Source organism: Podarcis raffonei, chromosome 1 (genome assembly GCF_027172205.1).
Source record: "Podarcis raffonei isolate rPodRaf1 chromosome 1, rPodRaf1.pri, whole genome shotgun sequence".
NCBI lineage: Eukaryota > Metazoa > Chordata > Lepidosauria > Squamata > Lacertidae > Podarcis > Podarcis raffonei.
Genome location: NC_070602.1, coordinates 23,581,102 through 23,596,413, shown reverse-complemented (window position 1 = coordinate 23,596,413; position 15,312 = coordinate 23,581,102).

The following is a 15,312-nucleotide window of genomic DNA, read 5'->3' as shown; positions in this document are numbered from 1 at the left end:
GGTAAAGGGACCCCTGGCCATTAGGTCCAGTCGTGGCTGACTCGGGTTGCGGTGCTCATCTCATTTTACTGGCCGAGGGAGCCGGCGTACAGCTTCCGGGTCATGTGGCCAGCATGACTAAGCCGCTTCTGGCAAACCAGAGCAGTGCACGGAAACGCCGTTTACCTTCCCACCGGAGCGGTACCTATTTATCTACTTGCACTTTGACGTGCTTTCGAACTGCTAGTGGGCAAGAGCTGGGACCGAACAACGGGAGCTCACCCCATCGCGGGGATTCAAACCGCCGACCTTCTGATCAGCAAGTCCTAGGCTCTGTTGTTTAACCCACAGCACCACCCGCGTCCCTGCATAGGTAGTAGATAGGTAGATGAGTCTAAAAAGCCCGGGACACAAATTTTCATGCCCCTCTAGCAGTTATGGTGGCTCATTTAGCAGAAATACAGTGGTACTTCAGTTTAAGAACAGCCCTGTTTATGAATGATTCAGTTTACGAACTCTGCAAAACCAGAAGTAGTGTCCCAGTTTGCGAACTTTACCTCGGTCTAAGAACGGAATCCGAACGGTGGAAGGGCACCAGCAGTGAGAGGCCTCATTAGGGAAAGTGCACCTCGGTTTAAGAACGGTTTCAGTTTAAGAACGGATCCCCAGAACGGATTAAGTTCATAAACCGAGGTACCACTGTAATGTATTTAGCATTAATGTAGCACCCTGCTTGTGGTTAACGCTTAGCTGGAATGAAATATTCAACGCAGCAATAGAGAAATTAAAATAATAATTTATTTGTCAGACAAATAAATGAGAGGCACAGTGGTATATGGTTACCAAGCTCTGGCCTGCCTTCCTGCCCTTATGGCCAGCACTTATATTCCCTCAGCTCAGCCCCCTTGCTCCTCCTTTGGCTGCCTCTGTCCAATCAGCCTGGTTAAAATTCCTATTGGCTGTTTGCTAGAACCAATCATAAAAGATACACCCATTTCCTATTACCTTTTATGGGAGACAAAGAGCTATATTTCCTTCTATTTATAATTGGCAAATAAATAGCCATTAACCTCTACAAGGCACCTTAATTACCAAATAACCTTTTGCCCTAGACTAGGCGCCTTAACTAACATTTCATCTTTTGCCCTATTGCCCTATTCACTCCAAAACAGATGGTGGCTAATTTTATCTTTGGAGGTCATTAAGCAGAGGCTTGACAACCATATGTCAGGAGTGCTCCGATGGCGTCTCTCTGTCTGGCAGGGGTCCGGACTCAATGGCCCTCATGGTCTATTCCAACTTCTTCTATGATTCTATGATTCTATGAAATAAGAATCTTACTTTCTAAATCCTTTGCATAATTACATTTAAGCCAATATTTCATACATATAACATATATAGATTTTTAGAAGCAAAGATCTTGTTTAAGTAAAAAGGAACTTAGTAAAAGCTAAGTTCTATAAGTTTTCTAAATTCTCTGAAGCTTCAAAGCAGTTTCACAGAGAGAGAGAGAGAGGCCTCTTCCCTTGGCCAGCTGCTGTTTGTATTAGCTCTTGCCCTTTTAACCTTAGGAAGATGTGGCTCAAGTTTAATGGGAGGCACTATTTGTTTTTGCAACCTTGATTGTCTTCTATCATTTGTATGGTCAGTGTGACCTTTTGTTCCCAGCCTGTTTTATGACCGCAATAAACCAAAGGGGCCTCTGACAAAGACCTTGCCTGCTGGTGTCCTGTCTCGAAAGAAACATTTGTGAATTTAAGCTCATTTTTGGAATACAGGAATCTGATCAAAATATAAGCCTTGATTAAAAATGCAGGCTATGATCAGATGCCTCATTCCCCCCTTTCAAGCTCAAGGACCTTCCCAAGTGTCCTTGATAGCTTGACCTTCATCATATTCCTGAGGTAAAGCTCTGTATAGGGCCATGATATGAGGTAAAGTTTCATTTGAAATCATCTTGCTAATTGTACTTCTAAAACATGAAATGATACATGGCACCATACACAAAACCATTACTACTACCGTCAAGAAAAACAAGCAAGACAATAGTATCCCTTTGAGTCCTGCGACATTTGGTAACCAGTTGGTGAGCCATCCCATATCCCATCCTTCCCATGTTTGTACTGGGACATGTGCTATATTCTCCATCTTTGTGGCCAACACACGGATTGCCTCACCATTATCAGAAATGTTAAAGCAACAGGCATTCCCTGTCAAGTTCAAGACTCCACATAGGCCTCCCTGCCTGGCAAGTACATAATCCATTCCCATTTTCAGCTGCAAAATGGCGGCTCTACTTTCATCCAACTGTTGTGCAATAAGTCTCAAACTCTGGGCCGTTGCATTGGTTACAAGTTCCACTACTGCTTGCAATCGAATTATTCTGTTTAGATTATAAATAGGATCTCGAGCCCCTTGTATGAGCTCATCAGGATTCCAGGAGGCAGGTTCATAATAGGCTATAATGCGCTCTGGTGGCCAATCATCAGTATCGCTCCAACTTTGGGTACTTCCTCCTGCTATATGAGAAATATCAGCGTTTCTTCGTGTACGCTTGGCTGAACTAGTGGGCATAATCCACATTGGTGGTAATACCCATCCCAGGAAACAAGTCCCACTCCATTTGGAAGGGAGTTTCTTGTATGCCCATTCTCCACATATCCACCACAACCATCGGGTCTGAGGTTTTTGGTACGTGGAGTGCATAAGGCGAAATATCAAAAGGGGCATAGAGCTCACAGTGCAGTATGTTAGATTGCCTTTTTCTGTCATAGTTATGTTCCACACCATTTTCCATGCATGAATAAAAGGAGGTGCACAGGGCAAGGTATTCCGAGTTCGATAGGTAGTACCGTTTGCCCAGGTTTGACTATTCTTAATATAATCCCAAGTATAGTGGCAATGAGAAGAGCCTATCATGGTAGAATCAGCTGCCTCTGATGATTTATGTACACAGAATTCCCCTTGTACAGGTATAACTCGTATTGGTTTAGTTGAGTTCCATCCGGGGAAATTCTGTACTTCTGTTTGGTGTGGCATTTCGCTTACCATACCAATGGCATTTAATGGTATTGGTAATAAGGGCATACCTCCCTCTGAATCATCTGGCCCAAGAGAGCAAACAAGGCAATTGGTCCTATTTGTAACATTGGCTACCATCTCAGCTAAGCCTACCCACATATTGTGGTCATGGCGGAATCCATATTTAGCAAATTTGCTCAAATTCAAGGACCCTTCCCCTTCCCAAGGGATCAGGATTAATAATAAAATCATGTTGATGTCTAGTATATGCATTCCTTCCACAAAAGATTACCTTATTGTGATAACAAAAAAATATTAGTCCCAATATAATTCCCCCAGTGACAGAAATGGGGAACCACCAAGACCAAAACATATGTCCCAAGGATCCCCAATGAGTAATATCTCTGATAATTGTTCCACAGGGGGGGGCAGTCAATCAATTGTATAAGAGAATCTTCCCGTTCACAATCGCTGGTTCAGACGCTCCTCAAGCTTCAGGCGTGCGCAGGTCAGCCAGCTTCCAGGTTGTGGCTGCAGCAGGCCGGTCGTCTGATGTTGCCCGTGACCTAGCCCGTTCCCCGTAGGGCTAGATACAGGGGTTTTTGGAGAGAGTCAGTTTTAAAGGATTAGAGGGGTCACCTTTGCACGTCCAACTGCCTTCGGACTTCTTCAAACGGGAGTGATGAATCCAGGGGGTCACCTCAGCTACCTTCACCGCTGTTGGAGTAGAGAGCAAGATGGTGTAAGGTCCACGCCACTTAGGTGCAAGTGGATCGCGTTCCCACTCTTTCACCCATACGCTATCGCCAGCCTGGAACTGATGAATCGGCTCGGCAATGCTGCACGGCGTGCGCTCGAGGGCCCACCTGTTAAGAGAAACAAAAACACGGGAGAGAGATTGCACTTGTCCCTGTGTCACATAGTCTCCTATTTGTTTGAGGTCAGCTGGAATATCCTGAACAAAGGAGGGCGGCCTCCCATACAGGAGCTCAAAAGGTGACAACTTAAGTCTTTTTGTGGGTGCGCACCGAACACGAAACAGTGTTATGGGTAACACATCTACCCATCCCAATCCTGTTTCCTGGGTTAATTTTGCCAATTGGGTTTTCAGAGTCCGATTCATTCTTTCAGTTTTCCCTGAACTCTGAGGCCTATATGCTGCATGCAGTCTCCACTTCACTTGTAGGACTCGACATACTTCTTGTACTACTTGATCAATGAACGCTGGCCCATTATCACTTCCAATGCATCTAGGTAATCCAAACCTTGGGATCAATTCAGTGAGGAGTCTCTTAGTTACCTCTCGCGCCTTTTCAGTTCTGGTGGGAAAAGCTTCAACCCATCCGGTAAGAGTATCTACAAACACAAGGAGATACTTGAATCCCTTAGAAGGGACCAGCTCTGTGAAGTCCACAATTAGGCTTTCCATGGGGACGTATCCCACATGTTGGATTCCAGGAGGTTGTACCGGTCCCTGCCTGGGATTGTTTTTAGCACAAAGAACACATTTCTGGGAAATGCAAGTTGCTAATTGTGATAGGTTAATAATATACAACTTCCGACTGAGACTCTCTCTGGTTGCAGTACCGCCAAGGTGAGTAGATTCATGATAATTTCTTACAATTGTACCTGCTAGGTGATGAGGTACATAAATCCTATTGTCTGGCAGGATCATCCAACCGTCCTTCACAATCGCCCCTTCCTGTTCAGCCCACTTCCTCTCTTCTGGGGTATAGTGAGGTTTAACTTCTTCTGGAACTACCTCTGGTATGAGGGCTGCTATAAATCCTCCCACAGGCTTTTGGGCTGCCTCTCGGGCTGCTTTGTCAGCAGCATGATTTCCTCTGGTTATTGGATCCCTTCCACGTCCATGACCTTTGCAGTGCATTACAGCAATCTGTTCTGGAGCCCATACTGCTTCCAACAGGATTTCTACTTCAGGTCCATATTTCAAGGCCTTCCCGTGGGCTCCTATTAGACCTCTTTCTTTCCATAGAGCTCCATGTGCATGCAGGGTTAAGAAGGCATATTTAGAATCAGTATAGATGTTTGCCTTACATCCGGCTGCCAATTGCAGAGCTCTAGTTAAACCTATAAGTTCAGCCTTTTGTGCTGAGGTGCCAGCAGGCAAAGCTTCAGCTTCCACAACTTCCTCATTGGTGACCACAGCATATCCTGCTCGTCTGGCACCCTCATGCAGGTAACTGCTACCATCAGTATAATATACAACATCTGGATTTTTCAATGGTTCATCTTTCAGATCGGGTCTACTGGAATAAACTTCATCCATTATTTGGAGACAATCATGTGATTCTTCATCATCTACCTCTGGTAGGGGCAGCAAAGTTGCTGGATTGAGCATATTCACTACTCGTAGATGAATCCTGGGATTTTCACACAATAGGCCTTGGTATCTAGCCATCCTTGGGTTTGTTAGCCAATAACTACCCTTATATTCCATAAGTGTCAGAACAGCATGAGGTACATTCACATACATCGTCTGGCCAAAGGTAAATTTATCAGCTTCTTTGACAAGGCTTGCAGTGGCCGCTACTGCCCTTAGGCATGGAGGCCATCCTTTTGCTACTGAGTCCAATTGTTTTGACAAATAAGCTACTGGACGGTTCCAACTTCCTAATCTCTGGGTCAGGACTGCCGCTGCAATCCCATTCTGTTCATGTACATACAGCTGAAAGGGTTTTTCCGAATTAGGCAGTCCAAGGGCTGGGGCCTCCATAAGTCGTTGTTTGATAGCTAAAAAGGCTTGTTGCTGCTCAGGTCCCCATACGAATGGGTCCTTTTCTGCACCTCGAGTGCTTTCATGTAAGGGCTTGGCCAGACTGCTGAAATCAGGTATCCATAGTCTACAAAACCCTGCTGTTCCCAGGAATCCTCTGAGTTGTTTCCTTGTGGTAGGTTCCTTAATAAGGCAAATAGCTTCTTTCCTCTCTGGTCTCAATGCTCGTTGTTGGTGTGAGATGTCAAAGCCCAAATATTTGACCTTTTCTAAACATAACTGTGCCTTTTTCTGGGAAACTCGGTAGCCAGCTTCCCAGAGCAAGTGGAGCAGTTCCTCTGTCCCTTCTTTACAGGTATCAAAATCCTTTGCCGCTAGTATAAGGTCATCTACATATTGCAGAACCACCTTTTCTCCAGGTATTGAGGGGTATCTTGTTAAATCTTTCGCCAAGGCAGTACCAAATAAAGTTGGGGAATTTTTGAATCCCTGGGGCAATCTTGTCCAGGTTAGCTGGCCTTTTGTTCCTGTCAAAGGGTCTTCCCACTGGAAGGCAAATATAGGTTGGCTCTGTGGTGCCAGCCGGCAACAGAAGAATGCATCTTTCAAATCCAATACAGTAAAAAATGTTGCTTCTGGTGGGATCAAACTCAGCAGGGTATATGGGTTTGGTACATTTGGGTGCAAGGTCTCGATAGCCTGGTTTACGAGCCTCAAGTCCTGTACTGGCCTGTATTCATCTGTCCCAGGTTTCCGAACAGGCAAAAGGGGTGTGTTCCATTCTGATTGGCAGGGCTTAAGCAGACCATATTTTAATAGGCGGTCCAAATGTTTCTGGATGCCCTCTGCTGCTCGCCGGGGTAAAGGATATTGCTTTACAGATACAGGGGTAGCCATAGGTTTTAGGGTTACTACAATTGGAGCTATATTCTTAGCCATTCCTGGTGGGCTATTTTCGGCCCATACTCCTGGTGGCACCTGTAGGGTTTGGAGGAGCTTGTTTAATTCTGTATCCAATGTGGGTTGGACTTGCAGGGCTGACATTAGGCGCCATGATTGTTCCTTAGGTACTGAGAGGGTAATTATTCCTGCTGCCTTTGATGGCAGTTTCATTTCTGGACCTTGAGGAGTGAAGGTGATTTGGGCCTGCAATTTGGACAGCATATCTCTACCTAAGAGAGGTATTGGACACTCAGGTATATACAAAAACTGATGGGTTAAACGATGTCCCCCAATCTGGCATTCCAAAGGTTGAAGGAAAGACCTCTTAGCTGACTGACCAGTGGCACTTTTAATGACTACACTTTTGGATGCCTTTTTCTGCAATAGTTCTGGGAGTACTGAGTATTCAGCCCCAGTATCAATCATAAAATCTATTAAATGGCTCCCTAATTGAATCGTGACCGTGGGCTCCTGGAAGCCTAACTTTATGGAGTCCGGTCGTTCCTAGTCTTGGGTAAAATCCTCCTCTGCCAGTCCAATGAAATTGTCTCTACTCTGTCCTTGTCCAGGTCTCTGATATCTTCCATTTCGGATCATTCCCCGTCCCCGTCCCTGGTTTCTTGGGCCGGAGCCTGGGCCTGGGCCTGGGCATACTTCTTCCAACCTCAGGGGTTCAGGACACTCCCGCTTCCAATGACCCTCCTTCTTGCAATTCGCACATTGATTCCTTCCCAGTGGTGGATTCCTTCCCCGCCCTCTCCCTCCATTTAAAGGGCGGTAGTCTTGCTTCACTGCTGTGGCTAGCATCACCATCTTTTCCTTCTGCCACTTCTTCTTCTCTTGTTTCTCAGCCTCATCCCTATTCCGATAAACTCGGCGTGCAATGGCCATAATTTGGCTCATCAGCATCCCTTCCCATCCTTCTGATTTCTGAATTTTCTTACGAATATCAGAAGCACACTGGGCCACAAATGTAGCAGTAATCATTCTGCTGTTTTCAGGGGCTTCAGGGTCAAAAGGAGTCCATATACGATAGGCTTCCTGCAGCCTCTCTAAAAAGTCTCCCGGACTCTCATTTGGTTTCTGTTCTACTTCTGAGACTTTAGACATATTAGTGGGCTTCTGGCATGCCCTGCGGATACCTTGCACAAGCGTCTGGCGGTAGGTGGTAAGCCTGGCCAGGTGAATTGCATTGTTTGGATCCCAATTAGGATCTTCCAAAGGAAAGTTATCCTGGAGATGACGGTCAATATTAAAAATATTTCCCACTCTGGCCTGCTCACGCAAATATATCTGTGCCTTTTCAATTATGTCTCTTCTTTCCTCAGTGGTGAACAGAGTATTCAGGAGTTGGCGGCAATCTGTCCAAGTAGGACTATGAGTATTTACTATTGAAGTCACCAAGTCCATCATAGCCTGAGGTTTTTCTGCGAAAGATGGGGTGTGTGTTTTCCAATTCATCAGATCCGTAGTTGTGAATGGAATGTACTGGAGGGTCGAAGTTCGAGGTGGCCGTGGTCCGGGTTGCCCGTTAACCAGCACAGGCTCCTCAAGTGCATCAAATACTCTTCTAAGAGGGGCTACTACGTGACCTTTCTCTTCGCTTTGCTCTAGGGGCCTCAAATCATAGGGGATGGTATCTGTCCCAAGGCGTTCTTTTAGCAGCTTTATACGCCTTGCTGTATTGCTTGCTGACCGATCAAGGTCTCCCTGTAACTCCTGTAATAGTTCTCTAGGATTTGGATGTACAGGGGTTTGGGGTGGGCAATTGGTTGTTCCACTAAAGGAGACTGTAGATGGAGTTCTACTGGGACTCACAGGTGGAATAACCACTTCTGCTTGGGCTTTATTATAGGACTCCAAGGCCTCCTGAAGATATTTATCATAATCTATCAAGGAATCAAGTTCTGTGACTCCACCCCCATTATTCGTTCCACTTTCTTGCCTTGGGGTTACAACTGGTGGAGTATTTGGATTAGGCTCCCTTCGATGTGGAGCATAGGGTGGAGGTGGAAGCACCTCTTCCTCTGGTCCCTCAAAAATGGGTTTGAGTTTATTTGGCAAGATTCCTTTCCTAGCTTCGGCTTTTACAGCCAATAATTTGCATCGTTGGACTTTGCATTCCCTTATCCATGGAGGATTTTTATTTAATGTGCTCAGCCAAGAATCTATATATGAAAATTGTTCTGGGCACCCTCCAGTTTCTTTGGCGATATTAGTCCAAAGTTTGCTTACTAAATTTATATCAAAGGTTCCCTGAGATGGCCATTCAGTATTTTGTTTCGGCCACTCTAATTCACATAACGTTCTCAAGCGCTCTGGCGTCATTTTGACTCCATATGCCCCTGAGAAGGCTTTCTTAAAATTATTTAACATACATTCAAGAGGTGTATTTTCCCCCTTTGAACCTCCAACTCCCATTGTATGGCCCTGTGAAGTATCCACTCAGTCACTTACACACTCGCTTCGTGGGGTTCCTTGCCCAGTGAAGTCGCCTTACTGGGAACCGAAGTACTACCCACTCCACACTCAGGTTGTACTTTCTCACACATACAATGCGCTGGATACTTCACCACACTCTACCTCCCAACCTTTCCCTTTTCCCTACACCAGATCACCATCTGATGTACCCAGTCATGTAGCGTACTCAGTTTCCCCCTTACTGAGACGCAGAAGTTTGATCAAGACTTCTCTTCCTCCCAATTAATTGGAGGGCCAAAACCCCTTTGTGCACTTACCCTTAGCGGATCCCTCTTTATTTCTCTGGTTCCCCCCGGTCCGTCGCCGTCGGTGAGCAGGGTATCAGACAGACGAGACTTCTGCGTTCCCCTGGAAAAAATGTTCCAGTGCGCGCTGGGTAAGCAGTTAGTGGTCCTCCCTCTTGTACCCTGCCCAGTAAGGCGAAGGGGCTGCGTTCCAGCAGACCACTTATCCGAGTCACGGCACCATAAAATGTAGCACCCTGCTTGTGGTTAACGCTTAGCTGGAATGAAATATTCAACGCAGCAATAGAGAAATTAAAATAATAATTTATTTGTCAGACAAATAAATGAGAGGCACAGTGGTATATGGTTACCAAGCTCTGGCCTGCCTTCCTGCCCTTATGGCCAGCACTTATATTCCCTCAGCTCAGCCCCCTTGCTCCTCCTTTGGCTGCCTCTGTCCAATCAGCCTGGTTAAAATTCCTATTGGCTGTTTGCTAGAACCAATCATAAAAGATACACCCATTTCCTATTACCTTTTATGGGAGACAAAGAGCTATATTTCCTTCTATTTATAATTGGCAAATAAATAGCCATTAACCTCTACAAGGCACCTTAATTACCAAATAACCTTTTGCCCTAGACTAGGCGCCTTAACTAACATTTCATCTTTTGCCCTATTGCCCTATTCACTCCAAAACAGATGGTGGCTAATTTTATCTTTGGAGGTCATTAAGCAGAGGCTTGACAACCATATGTCAGGAGTGCTCCGATGGCGTCTCTCTGTCTGGCAGGGGTCCGGACTCAATGGCCCTCATGGTCTATTCCAACTTCTTCTATGATTCTATGATTCTATGAAATAAGAATCTTACTTTCTAAATCCTTTGCATAATTACATTTAAGCCAATATTTCATACATATAACATATATAGATTTTTAGAAGCAAAGATCTTGTTTAAGTAAAAAGGAACTTAGTAAAAGCTAAGTTCTATAAGTTTTCTAAATTCTCTGAAGCTTCAAAGCAGTTTCACAGAGAGAGAGAGAGAGGCCTCTTCCCTTGGCCAGCTGCTGTTTGTATTAGCTCTTGCCCTTTTAACCTTAGGAAGATGTGGCTCAAGTTTAATGGGAGGCACTATTTGTTTTTGCAACCTTGATTGTCTTCTATCATTTGTATGGTCAGTGTGACCTTTTGTTCCCAGCCTGTTTTATGACCGCAATAAACCAAAGGGGCCTCTGACAAAGACCTTGCCTGCTGGTGTCCTGTCTCGAAAGAAACATTTGTGAATTTAAGCTCATTTTTGGAATACAGGAATCTGATCAAAATATAAGCCTTGATTAAAAATGCAGGCTATGATCAGATGCCTCATTAACTCTGAAAGTGTATACTCGAGTCTGACCGAACCAAGCCTCCCAGACTAAAATATATACAGCTAGAGTACTATGAAAATTTGTTCTGGGTTTTTAAGACTCTTCTATCCATGTACTGTCTGAAACCAAAGGGGCGCATTGATTACCAGATGGGAATTATTATTATTTTAGCTCTCCTACCCCATTAAAAGAATCTAAAGCGGGGGGAGGATGTAAGAGAATTAACTTGAAGATAAGGTAGAGATTATTCCTTAATAAACTAGAAACTAGATGAACTAGAAATTATTATTTTAGAAATCTTCATGTTCAGTTCACAATTATAGGAACTGCTTTCAAATGTACTACATAAAATGTTTCATCATGCCTAGGCCCTCAGTCTTGTGCATGTCCTAGTCTTTCAGTCTTAAGAGCACATGAAATGCTATTGCAAAACCTGTGGTTGTCGTGACTGCCCCACTCAATCTTTCTCACTCCCCCAAACTCTCCCATTTCTCCGTGTGTGTGTGTGTGTGTGTGTGTGTGTGTGTGCGCATGCACTTAGAAGATCAATGCACAAATAGCAGTCGGTACATTTATAGCTCAACCTTTGGGAAAGAGACCTTTACCTGCTGTGCTTGTTGCTATTTACAATTACATCTCTTTCTGCTTAGAACCAGCCAATCAATAAGGCTGCACGCTGGGTTGAGAAAAGTCTCTTCTCTGCAGGATAAGAAAGCTACGACCCATAATCTGGGTATTAGGCCCCGTCTGCACTATATACTTAAAGCAGTATCATGGAACTTTAAGTGGTCCTGGCTTCCCCACAAAGAATCCTGAGAACTGTGGTTTGTGAAGGATGCCAAGAGTTGTTAGGAAACCCTTATTTCCCTCAAAGAGCTACAATTTCCAGAGTTCCCTGGGAAGAGAGATTGGCTGCTAAACCACTCTGGGAATTGTAGCTCAGTTAGGGGGAAAGGGAGTCTCCTAAGAACTCTGAGAACCCAGGATTTCTTTGGGGGGGGGAGCCATGAATGTTCAAAATGGTATGATACTGCTTACCATCTATTGTGTAGATGCAGCCTTATTTTCGATACAATGCCGGAAGAACACAAGAAGAGTGTTCTTCTTGCTCTGGATCAGACCACGGGTTCATCCAGCCTAGCATCCTTTTTCCAATCAGTTAGATGCTATAGCTCAGTAGTGGAACATCTGCTTGGCATGTAGAAGATCCCATATTCAATCCCTAGTATCCCCAGGTAGGGCTGCAAATGTTTTACATATAAAACCCTGGAGAGCCCTTGCCAGTCCCTGAAGACCAATGTTTTTCAACCTTTTTGAGTCCACGGCTCCCTTGACCAACTGCATTCCTTCTGCAACACCCCTGTTGGGCTCAGGAGCCCAGTTACATCCCCCCTTGCCTGCAGAGCTGGCAGCTTCTCACCCTTTTTCAAACACCCTCCCTTATGGAGTGTTCCTTCAGCCTCCTTGCCTCTCCCCTCTCTTTTGGAGTCCTCTGAGCAAACACAGCTGCCGCCTGGTCTCTGAGCTGTCCCCCCCCCCGCCACAAAGAGAGGGACCTCCTCACGCTGTCCCACAGGGGCCTGGAACCCCCCCCCCCCGGCTGGCCCCAGAGGCACCATTCACCTGGAGAGCCTGTAGCCAGGGCTGCTGCAACAAACAGCTGTGCAAGCCTTTGGGAGGCAGAGACGCAAGAGGGTATCAGAGGAGGGAGAGAAGGAAAGAGGGACAGAGGCCAGTGTTGCCCACAGCACACCCTGACCATCATTCGAGGCACACCAGGGTGCCACAACACGCTGGTTGAAAACCACTGCTGTAGACAATTCTCAGCTAGGTGGACCAGTGGATTGATGTGGTATAAGGCAGCTTCTTATGTCAGCAGTTTTCATAATTTAATTATGGGTGGTTGTTGATATGCGAAAAAGTAACATTATTTTGTCTTTCCTAATCTCAGATACGGTAAGAGTCGTTTTAATAATGCCCAACAATTTAATATCCTGATCCTAACTCCAGGGGTGAACGAAGGCGTCGTGACACCCGGGGTGGGGTGTTGCTACGTAGGGCACATGTGCGGCATCGCTATGTACGACGCATGCGCCGTACGTGACGCTGCACATGTGCTGTACATAGTGGTTTGCCAGCACCGTACGGACAGTACCGGGATCCTCTGCTCGCGGCTGTAGCGCAAATGGAGGATCCTCTACATGCGGCTATAGCGGCAACGGAGGGATCCCACCACCGTCCATACGGTGCTGAAGCGGCAGCGGCGGCAAACGGCTATGTACAGCGCATGTGCGGTGTCATTACGTACAGTGCATGCTTGCGACACCACACATGCTCTGTACATAGCGGTTTGCCGCCGGGATCCTCTGCTCGCGGCTGCAGCCGCGAACGGAGGATCCTCCACATGCGACTGCGCCACCGCGGTGACTGCTCATGCTGCCACGAGTCCCCGCGGGGTGCCTTCTTGTCACCCCCCAGACATGGCACCCGGGGCGCATTGCCCCCCCCAGCCCCGCTGCGACGCCACTGCCTAACTCCAGTCTGACTCCAAACTATGTCCTGTTGCTTCCACTGCAATTTATCCCGATTCTATCTTCTACAGCATTAACTAACCCTCCTAGCTTGGTGTCATCTGCAAATTGCATGAGCATCCCTTCAATTCCTTCATCCAAGTCATTTATAAAGACATTGAACAACAAAAGGCCCAGGACAGAACCTTGTGGCACCACACTTGTCACTTTTTTCCAGGTTGATGATGAGGAACCATTGGTGAGCACTCTTTGGGTTTGGTCAGTCAACCAGCTACAAATCCACCTAACAGTAACGTCGTCCAGCCCACATTTGGCCAGCTTCTCCACAATTATATCACGGGGAACTTTGTCAAAAGCCTTAATGAAAGCAAGATACACTATGTCCACAGCATTCCCCTCATCCACTAAGCTTGTGACTATCAAAAAAAGAAATGATATTCGTCTGGCATGACTTGTTTTTGAGAAACCCATACTGGGTCTTAGTAATCACACAATCTTTTTCTAAGTGCTGGCAGAATGACACTTTAATTATTTATTCTGGGACCTTTTCTGGCATTGACATCAAGATGATTGGTCAGTAGTTATCTGAATCTGCCGTAATGAATGACTTGTGGTTTTTGCTTCCCAGAAGCCCATATGTAACTTAAATAAACTAAAGAGCTTTTTGTAGTCACTGGAATGACGATGCTGTTCATCATCATGCCCCCACCATTAAATGCAACCTTAAGAGAAACTTCACAAAATGCCAAGCCTATATTTTGTGGAAATCAGATAAGGTAATCTGATTTAGCAGTCAGAAAGACAGCTCTTGTGGTCACAGGTTATTCACTAGACATTTCAGCAGGCCACAGACGAAGTCTCCTGGCTCCATTGTTTTTAACAGAGGTTTGCTTTGTGGCATGGAACTCCACATTACCAACTCCTAAGGTCTGTGCACTGAACCAGGGGTAGTGTTAGGAGATACCTTGAGTCTTTTGTGCTTCCTCTCCTGCTTTTAAATCTTCCTTGCAGGATTGCTAGGTGTACTGAAGTGCCAGTGAAGTCCCAGCTCCAACCTTAACTTGCTTAGAGACCTAAATTTGCATCTCTCTCATATATGCAATTTTTTTGTCATGGGCCTGTGTACAGGCAGCCCCACTTACATGCTTTCTACTCGCATGCAACCGTGTTTGCATGCAACGCCGTGACATAAACAAACAAACAAACAAAATCATATCAGGAAATGGCGGGAGAGAGCTAGAGCATCCTCGTGGCTCACGAGGAGACCTCCCTAGAGCATGAAGAGTACCTCTGCCGTAAAATGTCCTGTTTTAGTGTGAGCCATACGCCATCTCTCAGCTTAGCCCACTTCAACATGGTTGATGTGAGGATAGAACAGATGCAGGAGTACCTTGTGTTTTGCTCTGTGGTTCTTGGAGAAGGTGGGTAGTCTACATTTAATAAATAATCTTAATGTGCTTAAATTAAGATTATTCGTGTTTTCATTGCAGGTTTACTCCTAGTTCTGTCAATGGTTTTTGTCACCAAGTGCTATGCTAAGCTGCCGGGAGGGTTGTTTTCAACCCCTTGAATTAAAATAGAAACATGTTTTGCACTGAGCAAGCCGAAAGATCTCCTTTTTGATTATGTGAGGTTTGGGTGCTACAACACTGCATAGTGTACTTTCTGAAAGTATTGTATTTTTGCTGTCTTGACAGACACTTATTTACCGCACTTATTTGTTAAGTGCTTATTTACGGCACTTAATGTGTCTACTAAGTTTGGCGAGGCTTATTAATAAGTAAGTGAGTATGGCACTGCAACCTTAACAATAATGCATCTCCCTGAAAAACAAAATGTCTCCCTTTTTGTTGTTATTTTGTTGTTGTCTTTCAGCAACTGATCGTTAAAGAGGAATGATCAACTGTTCGCCTTGTATATTCACTCTCTGATTTTGAACCTTAATGAATGGGATGCCACATGAGAAGAGGCCTGAACAAAGGCCCATCTAATCTAGCATCTTGTTTTATAGTGGCCAGCCTGTGGGAAGTCC